The sequence below is a fragment of the Diadema setosum genome, chromosome 19, assembly GCF_964275005.1.
Source record: "Diadema setosum chromosome 19, eeDiaSeto1, whole genome shotgun sequence".
In the NCBI taxonomy this organism is placed as follows: domain Eukaryota; kingdom Metazoa; phylum Echinodermata; class Echinoidea; order Diadematoida; family Diadematidae; genus Diadema; species Diadema setosum.
The window spans coordinates 16,590,932-16,606,976 of NC_092703.1; positions in this window are offsets into that span (position 1 = coordinate 16,590,932).

A 16,045-nucleotide genomic window follows, 5' to 3' on the forward strand; every position below is an offset into this window, starting at 1 on the left:
ACTTGAATACATATGCAGTGTCCACTATTGAAATGGATAACAAGAGAATAATGATGCCTGTGTATAGCAATCAGGAAGACGTGGGTTCGAATTTCACCCAAATGTATATGCCCAAGATTTTATCACGGCAGTTACTTGAAAGGGGATGGCTAGTAACTGATCAGTGGGAATCAGTGGGAATGCTGGGGTATGATTGTTCCAATCCTTGTGGGATTCATTTAAGAGTGCATTATATATCTATTGTTGTGTAAAAAATTATTTGCTTCAAAATGGTCTCATATTCAAGTAAAAGTGCAATTCAGTGTTTCCAGGTTAGCATGCCTGTACAGTGTCGGGGCGATCGTTAACCTGGAAACATTACACTACACATTACTTGAATATGAGACCATTCTGGAGCAAATAATTTTCATACAAGAATAGATATACAATATACTCTTAAATGAATCCCACATGGATTGGAACAATCATCCCCCAGCATTCACACTGATTCCCACTGATTCCCACTGATCAGTTACTAACCATCCCCTTTAAAACACTGAACAATCGGTATTCCTATACGTCGTTGAAGGGGAATATGTCAATCAGTTGCGGCAAGGTTCTTTGCAACTGATTGACAAATTGCCCTACATCGACGTAAATAGGGCAATTTTTAATTTGCAATGACATCTCGATGGAAGGTAAAGTTCTTGTCCTTCTCCCTGCGCGACTTTTTCCTTAAATCTTACTTATTCACACGCATGTGAATATCCTAATCCTGCAGAAAAAAACACCTTACAAAAGAAAATGAAACAAATAGGGAATTCACTTTCCTCTCGACAATACACCAGAAACAAAGAAAAGAAAGCCGGCAGTTCACAAAGGAAAAGAAGACAAAAGAAAGCTTTACCAAAACAGTCCCAGCCTCAGAGTCATGCTGTAATACGGGATTTTCTTTTGCAAAACGACATGTGGACATGCTTGGATGCAGTCCGCTGGCCACCAAGCTCCCAAAATCGATAGCTTGCCTGGATCGTAAAGCACCACACAAATAACTGAGCTAAGGACATACAGGTATATATAACTCCGTATAGCACCCTGAAGTGATGAAATACGTGTCAAATCATACAACTGTTAACATGTTATAAATTCGACCACATTCTTGATAGTCATGTCTCCTTTATTAAACGAGGCTTGCACGCCCAAAGTCTCACACATTGCTGAATCTGCATGCCGTTCATTAGCCATGTAGCATTGTCGTCTTGACAAAAGCTGATCAAACTACATTATGTTAGAATTACCAAGGAAAATGAGAGTGCCAAACGTTACGATTGCGTTTGTACTGCATCATGATAAACACGTGAGATTTCACCAATTTCACGCCTTTCCAAGAAACATACTTTCTCCATCATTATGCTGACTGTTATTTTTAGAGCATGCATCTATTCAAATAACCCAGCAAAAGTCGCGCAGGTTGATTTTCCCGCGCGTCTGAAATTATGTGTAAAGTTGGGTCAAGGCCCGACATCATTATTAGAGCTTTCTTAAAAAAAATAAAAAAATAAAAAAAAGTATAATCCTTCCATCTATATATCTATAAGGTGAAACATTTGTTTGCTTGTTTGTTTGTTTTTTGTCAGTTTTTCTAAAACCGTGTTGTAGGTCTGAAGTTATTTTCCAGACTTCTATCCCCGTGGTGTGTAAACGCGTCGATGAAAGCCTTTGCACAGTAGTCCGCAGAAGCAATGATCAGTTGGGGTATTCATGAATAGAATGGGGTCAGAGAGTGTGCCAAGTTTAAGATTTTGAAGGTTCCCATCCCTGGGCTTCAATCTACTCTCCCTTTTACAGCTGTCTTTTGTAGCTTTAAATCCATACCAATTGTCCCGTGGATAATAAGGGTGGGATTTCACGGAGCACGCGAACGATTTGCGAAGGACGCGAATGACAAAATCCAACATTCGGAAATGTTTTTCTCCGAATGTGTTCCGACAATGAAGCCGAAAACTATTCTTGCGCAATTTGTGCGAAGTTTCCACGACGTATGTGCGAATGTCGTGTGTATCATTGCTAAAGTACAGCATGTTACGTACACGAAGAACACGCGACGGAAATGCGAACAACGAAAAATTTGCTATAATCATGGGAGAAATGTACCCAAGGAGAGGTGGAAGCTGTCTTGAGTTTATTTTTTTTTTTCTTTCCTCTATTTCTCCTTTCTTTTTCTCTCATTTCTCTATCGTGCGATTGCCTACATTTTTTTTCCTAGGATCTATCTCCACTAGTAAAGCATTTGATTCTTTTTTTTGCAGTTCTTCCAACACATAATCTCTATAATTCAAATGAAATTTTACATACATTAGATTGATTTTAAGTGTATTCTGCGATTTTTTTTTTTTTTTTTGTATATCAAACATTTCTTTCTCTTTGGTAGTCTTTAATTTCTTTTGTTACTATAGTTGTTAATAATATGTATGCTACGATTTTTATTTGTAGAAAACATATAGGTCATATATCCCCCAAAGGTGCGCTAGACATTCGCGAGAATGTCTCAAAAGGTACGCTAACAGTTTGCGATTACGTCGTCAAATGATCGCAAAAACTTCGCAGATTTCGCGTAACATACGCGAGACATTCTCCAAAGTTTCGGAGTCTGTTTGGGGTTTCACGAAAATTTTGCGAACATCGCGCGTGTCTTGCGAAGGTCTTGCGCATATGACGAGGCTTTAAAGACACTTTCGAGAACAATTCACGAGCAAATCACGACCAAGTGTGCGGAAAAGGTTCGCAAAAACTTTCAAACTTTTTTGAAATTCTCGCCGAAGTAAAAACGACATTTGCGAACAATTGACGACGCTTCCGAACCCTCACGTTCGTTTGGCGATCTTTTGCAGACTAAAATACGAATGCTGGATTTTGCCATTCGCGTCCTTCGCAAATCGTTCGCGTGCTCCGTGAAATCCTACCCTTAGGAGGGAGTGGTTTGAATTCATTAGACTCTTTAAAGTCCCGTTTCTCAAAAGTAGCTTCCTTAACGGTTGGATGCTCTATCCCTTATTCTGATACGGTACAAGAAAAATAACAGTAACAGGCTACGATCAAATTTCGGTTGAAAATGATCACTAGATGCTTCCATAATCTGTGAGAGACCAGATTTACCCCCCATTTCTTTCTTATAGTGCTGAAATAGGACATTCGACAAAAGGTTCATTAGTTCATTAAAATGTGTTATTCAAAGTATCATGGGATTTTTGATAACAAAAATTAAATTAACCGTTACTTTCAAAGTACGTATGTGATTACATTATGTAATCACATACATACTTTGATAGTGACAGTAAAACTTTAAAAATTTCGTGTGCCTTTGAACAACATTACACAGCTCGATCCCCTCCCCCCCCCCCCCCCACACACACACACATCTTTTAAAGGGAAGGCAAACCCAAAAAGTAATGTGGATTGAGTGAAAGCAGCAAAATTATTAAAACACATCTGTGAAAGTTTGAAAAAAATCGGACGATCCATGCAAAAGTTATGAATCTTTTAAGTTTTGGTGTTGGAACCGCTGGATGAGGAGACTACTCGAGGTTATGACGTATGAGAGGACAACAATATAAAGAAAATATAAAGAAAATTCCACAAAAATGCAGTTTTTATGAAAATTACAAATTCCATCAACTTGATACTGATATATGTTAAGGGTAGCAATTATTCCCCCTGCTTTCTGAAAGCGGTTAGTCAAGTGCCTTTTCATAATGCTAGAAAAATGAATTTTTGTTGAATTTCCTTTATATTTTCTTTGTATTGTTGTCCACTCATACGTCATAACCTCTAGTAGTCTCCTCATCCAGAGGTTCCAACACCAAAACTTTAAAAATTCATAACTTTTGCATCGATTATCTGATTTTCTTCAAACTTTCACTGATGTGAGCTGCTAATGTTGCTGCTTTCACTCAATCCACATTGCTCTTTGGGTTTACTTTCCCTTTAATGTAACCACCTCTAAACGCACTTATGTAACCCGTGCTTTCTTCTTCACATGTTTTATTTCCACCAACCTTCATTCGTGGAAAATTCGTGGCATCACATTATTATGTTTAGCATCATTTTCATCGACTTTTGATGGAGCTTTTGTCCTGTGTCACTAGTACTGGGGCCGCGGACAAAGCGTGCGCGCGTGTATGTGTGCGCGTGTTTGCGTTTGAGGGTGGGGTACCGCCCCTCCCCCTCCCCCCCCCCCCCGTTTGTTTGTTTTTTTGCCTCTATTCTAATGAGTATAATTTACAACGTCTATCGTCTGCAGATCGACCTATGCCCATTTCGTCTAATACCCGCAATTAAAATGGGAAAAATCCAAGGAGGCAAAATTGCAGTTAGACCATTATGGTTATCAAACAAAATGACAATTAGCGAAATTGGACATTAGACCAAGTGAGCATTGGACCAAATGGGCATTAGACGAAATTTATAGTAGACCAAGTGAGTTTAGCCGAAATGGCGTTAGACAAACTGGGAAGTAAACCATCTGATATTAGACCAAGTGGTAGTAAACCAAGATCTACATAACATGTAACAACATAATAGTTGCTACAAGATTAAGTTTACTTTTTATATAAACTAAGTGTAAAACCTAATATCTAAGTGGCTGTTACTGAGTATGGAGTAGGCTAATTCTTTTAACGACACCAACGAGAAATGCTCGTTGTATAAGTCTATTAACTCATCTTCGTGCGTTCATACACTTGCAGTGATGGGTTTTAATAGGAGTCTGCAGTATACATAGCAAAGTCACCAAACACACACACACATACACACACACACACACACACACACACACACACACGCACACACACACACACACACATAATACTAGTATGGGAGTTTCATGATGCCATAAAGTATTGACCAATGTAACAGCTGCGAGGTGATGACATCACAATAAAATGTTGTGTAGTTGCATACTATGATTGCTACAGATGATATCGTGAGTTGAACAAATAAGAACATTTAAATTCCCAAACTGTTTATATCTTATATTTATAGTGGGGACGCTGTGGTTTAGCGGATAAGACTTCCGACTTCCAAACGGAGGACCCGAGTTCGATTCCTGCCCAGTGCTTTCGTCCTTGGACAAGATGTTTTTACCCACAATGTCCCTCTCGACCCAGGAGTATAAATGGGTACCTGGCAACGCTATAGGGTAATAATAATGGTAGGGTTATATCTATCAACGTGCAGTCACTGTGGCATTGCACTCTGTTCCAACGCAATGGCGTGGTTTGTTTTACAGTATATGCCATTTCATTGAACTAAAATGGAACATAACTAACAGGATCGCAGGCTCATATCTTAAACAGACATTCTTATTCTCAAGCAGAAAAAAAAGGTTGCGCAGGGATAATCAATACGTTTTTGAAATTATTACAAATATGTTCTGCTAATGCAGTGAATATAATTTTCCCTGTTTATTTAATGGAAATGAAAATTAAGGTGAATTTAATTTAATTTAAAAAAACATAATTTTTTATATGAAATTTAGAAAATGATTTGTAGCAAGAATTAAAATCAGTGGAAGTATTCGCTCATAACATGAGACATATTCAGTGAGATAAGACTATATAGTGATTAAGAGAGTCATTTTTATGTCAGACCACAACCCTTGTTGGAGTTTCTTTACGCCAATGTTTGAAAGGGAGAAGGGTTTTTATTATTTTTGACACAATGTTCAACAGCATTCCCCTGGTGAGTAATTAGATTTTTTCTTAGGCATGTTAATCTGCGCATCCAGTCCAGTCCCGATAAATGACGAGGAGGACGTCTTCGAGTAGCTCTGCCAGAATCATTAATTATGATAGAAGGTATCTGCAGAATGAAAGAGGTCAATCACACACACACACACACACACACGCACACACACATACACACACACACACACACACACACACGAACAAATACACACACACAAACGCAAACACAGACACAGATATACACTCACAAATGGCATTACCAACTTCAATGGAAAATAAATGACAGATGGTCTAGAGGAAGCCATGTCCATATCTAAACTGAACGTGGAGTGAAGGTCATTTCAGGTTATCTCAACAGGAGTCAGGTCAAGGAAAGTATTGAATCAGACTAGACTGTACACCCAGCGATAGAAGAAGAGTACCGGCAGCTTAATTGCATACAGGAATGTCAGTGCAATAACACCGTATATTACAGTATATGGGTTACTCAACTTCCGGTAGGCTAGTGAATACATGTAGGCCTACTAGTAAACGTAAACGGAAGATGAAATAATATTGTCATTTTTTTTTATTGCTCTCAGATGGGACGATTTTGTGTTAAGGAAAAAAACTTTAGATATTCAAGCTCATATATTAATATCTACTTCTGATACGCGGGAATTACAAGAGATCGAGACACTTTTCATGAAGCAGACGCTTTTTTTTTTCTCTGTTCATAATAATAATAATGATAATAATAATAATGATAATAATAATAATAATAATAATAATAACAACAACAACAACAACAACAATAATAATAATAATAATAATAATAATAATAATAATAATAATAATAACAATAATAACAATAATAATAATAACAATAATAATAATAATAATAATAATGTTTTATTTACCCAGGGTAGCCTCTTCAGTGTTGCCACTGCTCTACCTTAGGGCCCTGTCATTACTCTTACCCTAGCGTTGTCAGGTACCCATTTATACACCTGGGTCGAGAGGGACAAGGTGGGTAAAAATGTCTTGTCCAAGGACATAAGCACTGGGAGGGATTCGAACTTGGGTTCTCTGATCGGGAGTCGGGAGTCTTATCCACTATGCCACAGCGCCCCCAATAATATGTTTATTTCACTTGTTAGAATCACAGGCCACTGGTAGGTCTAGTTATACATACTGAACATTTTTCAGATCTAATAGGCCTATTTCATCCACGATACAAGAGAAAACTTAGAGAGTTTGAATTGATGCCTCGAAATGGTTTCTATGGATGAACAAGGAACGAAAAGGTTCCGATTGAACAGTGTAGTAAAGATATTGAACATTCTCGCTCTTCAAGTCATGTTATACCAATGACAACCAAACGGGCATGGAGCTAGCATGAATGCGATAACATTTTCCCACCATTTAAACCCTTCTATAATGTACAAAGTCCAACTCCATACAAAGATATATGGAGAGACTATGAACTGTATTTCTATTCCTTTGTTCACTTTTGTGCCTTTTTCTTCTCGAAAAATCTTGAGCATAGATAGCAACGCATGCACTGACGTTGACAGAAAGGCAAAAATATAGATCCAACAATACGACAGTTAGATATTTAGACATTCAGGCCATCCTATCTCTATGTATGGAGCATTAGGAATTTGTCTTGTACATTAATGAAGAAAAAAGAGAGAGATAAGTGATAAAGACAAAAACATTGTTGAGAAAAATACACTTTCAACAAAATGTTCAATACTTCAACACATGGATAAACGCAATTATATTCTTGATTCTTTGTAATTTCTTGTTCTGTTGTATGCTTATTTCAGAACGAACATTATGATGGATTATTTAGTTTCTGCCACAAAGCTTTCCTGACAAGCTGCTGGTATTAAATATGTCTGTCAATAAGTTATATGTAATCGAACAGTCCATAAAAAGCTGACCGGGACAAGCCGCAACGGACTGCAGGAGTGAATCAATAAGAATGAAAAATCAACATCGTAGATGCCTAAAAAGAAGTCCAAATGTGAAACACAGGAGTGACATACGATTAACGAACCCAGTTCTTTACTATCTACCTGCACCATCAGTAACGGCAGTAGTGTTAGTAATATTTTTATCGCCGGTGATAAAGAATGCATGATTTCTCCGAACAAGATTACCTTTAAAGGAGTTCTTGATCGCAGCTCCTTGGTAGCTGTATATGCAAAGAGTGAAGGTGGATAAAAACCCTCAATGAAGGTGCACTGAAGAATATACGTGACGAGGAGGAATCCCAAATCTTAAGTCTTCTCGAAAACTCTTAAATCTCAAGTCTTCTCGAAAACTCTGTAATCTTTATAAGTCTTCTTATAGAGGACGATTTGTTTAGGAATATCTTGGCTAATGGGACGTCAAGCGTTAATATCGTAATTGAGACTGCAAAAGACATGACAGATGCGCCTGAGCGACTTAGGCAATTAGCTTAACGTGGATATGCAGATTAGGGATACCCTACTCATGCAAACGACGAAAAATACGGGGTTGACAGGGAAAAGGAAAGAAGACTAATACCCTATACTAGTATTGTATGCTCTGACTTCAAGACTGCTCCCTCTTTGTTGTTTTGTATCTGACAGACCTAGAAAGTACAAATACTTCAACAACAACAACAACAACAAAAACAAACAAACAAACAAACATCGTACGCCCTTTTCTCAGAAAGATATAAGCACCTACAATAAAAACATAGCGTTTCAGTCCTAATCTAATAGCCGAAAGGGGGTATCTCACTGAGCGGCGAACGTTTGCGAACGTAATCGCCAGGGTTTGTAAAGGGTTGCAAAAGGTTCGTTAACAGTTGCAAGAAAGTTCGCAAACGGTTTTTAATGTCGCAAAGAAATTTTGAACATGTTCAACATTTTTTTGCGAATTTGTATTTTCGCTAACTGTTGCAAACATTCGCAAAGCATTCGTAAGAATTCGCAAACGGTCGTAATACGGTGTCGCTAACATTTCTATTTGATTCGCCACTGCTAGCGAACAAGGAACCATATGGTTCCTATATTAAAGCTCCTGAAGCAGGCAAGGTTCCACTGTAAAAAAAAAAGTTCTTGAAGCTCTTGACATCTCCATCATGTAATTTCTGCAAAAGCTTTTCATTGATCAAAGTCTGTCCTCTGCAACAACCACTCTCTGATCCGAACAGTCTTTCTCTTCTTCTTCCTTTCTTGTTTTCTTCATCTTCTTTCTAAAAATTCTCTTAAGCTGCACGATAGCTGTAGCAGCAGCCAGGCAAAGCAGCTCTTCAAGGATAGCAGCACGTTGAGCCTCTTCTTGGTAGAAATTCACGTCCATATTCTGGAAATCCATCTTGAACGGTGGTCACAAGAGATCTGAATGCAGTGGAAGGTTGTGCGTTCGTTTTATGGGTCTGACTATACATAATCGCCTGGTACTTTTCCAGGTCCCAAAACATTCACAAATTGTCGCAAGGGATTTGCAAATAGTTGCTAATATTTGCAAAAGTGTCGCTAACATTTGCAAACAGTCGCTAATAGTCGCCAACTGTGTTTCGCAAACACTTTCGCCAACACTCGCTCAAGTGTTGCTAATTGTCGCTAAACATCGCTAAAAGTCGCTAACTGTCGCTAATGGCAGAAGCGAACTTTGATGCGATCTGCGCTGCACCGCGTGTCGGTGGAGAAGGGTGACTTCGATGGAAAAAAACAACAACTCTTTGTTTGTGTGTGAGTGTGTGGGGTGTGTGTGTGTGTGTGTGTGTGTGTCTAAATTTGCATGTAAATTCGGGTTGGGCAGAAAATGAATGCTTGAATCAGACAGCGACACTAAGCTAAAATTAAAGGAATAAATATGAACTAAAAACAAGAAAAAAAAACTATTTTCCCTACACATATTCATACACACACTCGCACACACACTCGCACACACACTCACACACACATACTCACAACCGCACATACCGCAATCTATCGAAATCCACCATTTACATATAATGCGATTTACATCAATATTTGTTTTGTCTTTCTTCAGACAATGGGAATTCTTTTCACTTCTGTGTGGTCGATTTGCGATTAGACTTTTCTTTCTACATGAGCGATTACTCTTTTTCCTCATGTTGTATTGATTATTGACGAATATTGACGTGCAGCATGCTATTTGTTAGGTTCATCGTAAGTACACTTGCTTCTGTATCACAGCGCTGAGGTGTGAAAATGAGCGATCATATTCAGTGACTCAATAACTTTAATGACTGTGATAATTTAAACTGTGAGAAACCTAAAAAGCAATAAGATGTCCATTCAATGTTTATAAGCCGTGAAGTGTAAAGAGCCTGTTTCCGTGCGGCTATCAAAAACAATGGGTGTATACATTTTAATCGAAAGAGTCAAGTTTACGTTTAAAAATACAAAGGGACATACAAATACTTTAAAAATAGCACGCGGCAGAAAAAATAGCGGATGCCTCCATTGGACCTGGTAGGTGGAAAGAGCTCTTTCCACCTCCCCGTTTGGACTACTTAAACAGGTTTTAGTCAGCAGTATACAGGAGGTTGGCAAAGAAGGGAGGAAAAACCTGCGTTGTACTGCGAGACACAGGCGACATTCACTTTCGTAACGGCGACAAAATATGGGACCTGCGTGATCTTCATTTCCACGTACATGTAACTCAGTCAGTTCGGATGACCCGAAGGTGTGCGAGGTGGCTGTGAAAGTAAATGCATGAACGGTTACTTGTCACCTTATTACAAAGCGAATTTATTCGTAGCAGTGTTCCTCTTCGATGGAGGCTCTCTGCATAATAAATGATACAAAGGGGGACTAGATTTGAAAATAATGTGTCAACGCCATTTTGAATTTATAGTTAGGTTTCATGCAGGGTAGACATCAAAACTATATGTACGAGATGTGAATTTTTTGCTCTTTGGAATTGTTCTTTCATAGCACAGTTGAATTCCAGTGGGACAGCAGTTTGTTACCAGGGACACTATTATAATGGGTATGATAATGTGGCATACTATCTCTCTCATTTTCTCTCATATATATATATATATATATGTATCTCATTTTCTCTCATATATATATATATATATTAAACATCGCGGGTGTAATTACACCATCATTTTATTTTCTCTTTTTTTGTAATAACATTACATGGTTGATTGTGTTCCTAAGAAACCTTCAGAGCTCATGGTCGATCGAAATCAGATTTTTCCTGCTTATTTGTCATGAAAAGTTTGTAATACGATATAAAAACAACAAAGGCCGTTATTCTTTTTCTTTCTTTTCTTCGGTCGTAGCTAGGTCATTGAACACTAGAACCAAAAGTATATTGACATTTGGAAGAAATCTAGATTCTTAAAGAGGGAATCCCGAGTTTGACTTTTATTTCATGGCATGAAATATTCACTCCCAGTTATCTTTAACACACAGGTCCACTTGTCGGTGCTCATGGTTTTAAAAGAAATACATGGAGAAGATATGAGAACGAGAAGAGAGAATATGAGAACGAGAAGAGAGAATATGAGAACGCGGTAGAGAGCACAATTCTCCTGGACATAGTATTTTTGAGTATCTTCAAATGTAATAGGAACAAATAAATTTTCAGTTTGGATTTAAATGTTTCTGTTAATGAAATTTGACGTAATTGAATAGGTTATAGTTCATTCCAAAGTTCTGGTACTATGACTAAAAAAGCACAATCCCCATCCTTGTTATTCTTCTGATGACGATCGAAAACTTCGTGTTGGATTGTATGTGTATGTTGTACGCAGGTATGTGGGGAGACAGAGTAAGTTGAAGGATTTGGTAATAACAGAATCTTCAAATAACTTTCTTTTTTTTTCAACTGGCATTACATTTAAAGAACTTGGTGAAATGGAATCAGAATAATTACTGAAAGTTAACAAACGCGCGGCAGAATTTTGCAATTGTTCTGTTGTCAGATCATTCTCTGGAAGATTATGAGAACAAGAAATTCGAAAAATCCAAACGATAAAAAATCAAAAAAGGAATGGTCATAATTATCAACTGCAGGTTTTGGGGAAAAAAAAAAAACTTTCTTACGAAACTGAAGTGACGCAGTTGATAGCTAATATTTCCTTGAACTTAAGTTATATGACTTCGAAGAGACATATCCTGATCAAATATAACACCTAGGCCTTCATTACAGGCCTTTTTCAATGGAATGATTCAGGTGCTACCAATATAGACATGACATTGTTGATAATTGATCTGACTTAACTAATATGTGCTTTGAACCCAATAACAAAAACTCAGATTTATCATCATTTAGTTTTAGGTTATTGGATATGTTATACGCTAGATTTTCGGATCTTGTAAACATACTTCAAGTTTTGCGATAGCAGATAACAGCGAAGAGATAGGTTTAAAAGACATTGTACAGTAGTATGTCATCTGCGTAGCAATGATAACTGCAGTTATACAATATTTTTGAAATACTTTACTGATTGATCTCAATAATGAGAATAGCAAAGCAGCGGGCCTCCAACGAATCCTGCGTCACACCAAACGTTATATGTAGTGGTTTCACTCCGGCTCTGGGTTTTAATCACTGGCTTTCCTTCAGATAAGTAGGACATAAATCAGCAAGGATGGTTAAAAATTTCAACCTTCTGACAGAAACAGACGTATTTCTTCCGAGATAAACTCATATTATAAACCAATCAGCAGGAGGCAACAATAAACAACGCCTCCGCCTTAACCCCCTTGTCTTATTGTTTTCCTAGCTTAATAAAACAACAGCTACCCCAGACAGCGCGGCGGCTTGGAAGCCGCTAATCATTCGTATTCTTTGTCGTCCAGAGAGCAGTAAACGGTGAAGAAGAAAGCACTCCCGTGAAGGTAACCTTATGGTCCGAAATCTCACGGAGGTGCGTGAAGGATGTCTCGAGGTCGGGGAATTGACCGAGTGTGAGAACGACGCAGTGATGAAAAGGAAGCCCCTGTAGATATGAAGAGTTGCGGTATTGAGCAAAGCAGTTAGAAGGGCTTGTGATTGGTGAAGCGATTATATAGCTTCCTCTATAGGGTATGGAATGCCATAATTATGTTGCAACACAACAGTGGTGGGGGCTGATCGGTATATCGGTATACAGTTTTTGTCGAGCCCATCGGCGGTGTGGGGAGACTAAGTGATCGCCTGGATGCGGCGTCTGTTCGTCCGTCCGTATTCCGTCCGTGACGCTACAAAAACTTGAATAATTCTCTACTGAGGACTTCAATTTCAATCAAACTTGGAGGGAAGAGTGGTTATACAACGTTATTAGTACACATTTTACCAAACATTAAGGGCACCTCAAGGTCAAAGGTCACAGGCAGAGGTCAATGAAATTTAGGGCCCAATGTTATTTTAAGTTTTTTACTGCGCGTTTCGATAAGGGCTCATAACTTTTGATGTAGGCCTATGTGTCCGTTTGTAACAAACTTGGATGGTAGATGTCCCTTGGGAAGTTGAAGGTCACCACTAGGTCAACGGTCACAGACAGAGGTCAACGAACTTTTAGGGTCCACTGTTCAGTTTTTACGGCGCGTTTTGATTATGACTCATACCTTTTGATGTATATGTCCGTTTGTGACCAAACTTGGATGGTAGATGTCCCTTGGGGAGTTGAAGGTCATCACAAGGTGAAAGGTCACAATCAGGGGTCAACGAACGTTTAGGGCCCAATGTTAAGTTTTTACGGCGTGTTTCAATTATGGCTCATAACTTTTGATCCCTACCCTATGTCCGTTTGTGATCAATCTTGGATGGTAAATGTCTCTCGGGGAGTTGAAGGTCACCACAAGGTCAAACGTCATAGGCAGGTCAATGAACTTCCGGGAGTTAGAAAAACGTTAATTTCTTCTACGCGAATGGGCGAGACACAATTTGGCACTTGCCTTGTCACTGTTCGCAAGCAGCAGAATACTACTGATCACACATTGTCAAATGTTTTGACTCCGTAGGAACAACGCAAAACCACTGGCGAGCAGCTGACAAGCGCTGATCAATTGTTTTTGACATGGCGTTCCATAAAAGGGCCCTGTTCATAGCATACATCAATACACGACAAGCATCACACTCTCACTGAGCAGAACATATCGAGGAATATCTGAAGGGTGAAATAAGTGCTGACCTATTATACTAGAGTCACATGACCATCAGTACGTGATGCTTTGTATACTCTCTCCCCATGATTTTGCCCCACCTATGCCTTCCTATCTCCCCTGAATTCTCATCTTTCGTCCCTCGCTGTCTTCATTTCTGTACGATAGGCCCTACTGTATACATATCAATATTTCCTTGATATGTTTCAGTTTCAGTTTCAGTAAGTTTTATTTCTCCACTTGTACTTAAAAGAAAATAAGTATAACAATATCAAACATATTCGCAAGTCATGAAAATAAAAACAAGATTTCACATTACAAGTATATAATCATGTGATATAATACATGAATTTCATTACACATCTTTAAGTGTACAGGTGGGGAGGACCGTTATCAATAAGCAAATCGCTTCACTTGGACAACGGCCTCTGAACATAATAATGCCTTGTAACAACTTTTTTAAACTAAAAAAAGTATATATACATTGTATATATACATATATATATGTTTCCCTCTTCTCTGTTTCCCGCTCCCACACAACGTAGAAAACACGAGTTAAAGGAATAGTATAGTATTGGTTGAGGTGAGAATTCTGCTTTTTAACTCTTTGCGAGTTACTTAGAAACCACTTTATGAAATGATACAGAGCATACAATTCTAAGAGGAATTCTAAGTTTATTTGCTGAAAATTTGTTTTGAATGGCTAAGATATCCAAAAACAAAGAAAAACAGAGCGATCCTAATAAAAGGTGGGTCCCATCTCTTATTAGGATTGCTTTGTTTTGGATATCTCAGTCAGTTCAAAACCGATTTTTCATCAAATAAACTTTGAATTCCTCTTCGAATTTTATGCTCTTTCATATTTCATATATACAGAGGTCTCTCATTATCTCAAAAAATAATCATAAAAAAACGCTGGGAACCTCGAGCCCCTTTTCAACAAAAACTATGTCATCCAGACTTGCCAATTCAACTCCTCTAGAGCCCATGATATGCAATTAGACAACGTTTCTCGTCATATCGGCATATTGTCGATGTTTCGTGTCTATGGAAATGAAATAAAATGAAATGAAATGAAATGATAACAAAATGGTGAACTATCCTTCACCCTTTGGTGCCCAGAGTCATGCATGAAATCCACAACAGATAATGAATGAGGCAACTAGACAGAGGGTTAATTCGAACTACCTCCTGCAGTCATGAAAATGCCCTCATACGATCCTTGTACTAGGTGTTACAAAAAAATCCTACTTTTGATCCTTAATATAGTTCAAATATTATATCAGATAACACTGACATTGATATGAGAAATACCTGAAAAGCGTACAATTTTGAAAGCATTTATCAGTTTCATTAAATTTAAGATTTACTTTTAAGTTAGGTTTCAGATTTTGCTCTATTTTCAACCCGCTGTACAAAAATTTAATTTTACACAGGGGTCAATTGATGTGTATGGGAGTGTGTGGTTAACACCAAGACAATGGTCCTGAACAATGGCCAGGGCTTGAATGCTCTATTACATATTTTTGAGAAATTCCACCATCACAGCTAGTCTGCGTTCATCCTGAATAGTGTATGCAAACACGTGAAAACATGCACGCTTATTTTATTTTTTTTTTTTCATGTGCATGCATTTCACCCTTTACCACGTATGAAGACTAGCAGCGCCCAGGGCATTCCATCATGCATTATCAATAAAGCATTCATGTGCCTTGGAGCAAGAATCCAGAAGCCTAGTCAGCAGAGCTCTGAAAAGTGATATTCGTGGTTTATATTCGTGTCTATTGTTCAGGGTCATTGTAAGCTCACACTCACATACACATCATTAGTTCTTGTGTCGAGTTCAATTTGTACAGAGGGTTCAAATTTGACCAAAATCTGGAACTTAAAAATCAACCAATCATGGACTTGATGAAACTGATTCATGCTCTCATATTCAAATCACCTCCAACTAATTGATTGTACACTATTCAGCTGTTACTCATATCAATGACAGTGTTGTCTGATGTATAGTTTTCGAATTATCAAGGATCAAAAGTGGGAAATGTAACACTTAGTACAACGTTTTACATGTGTTTAAATGGCAATCATTGTGTGTTTGAAATCCTCAGGTCTTCCTCACATAACAGTAGTCAGTTTTGTGATGTTCTTTCCCCCAGATGAACCAAGAAAGGCAATGACATGGCCATCAGATGACCACGCCGATTTCACGTTGTGGGTATTATGGAT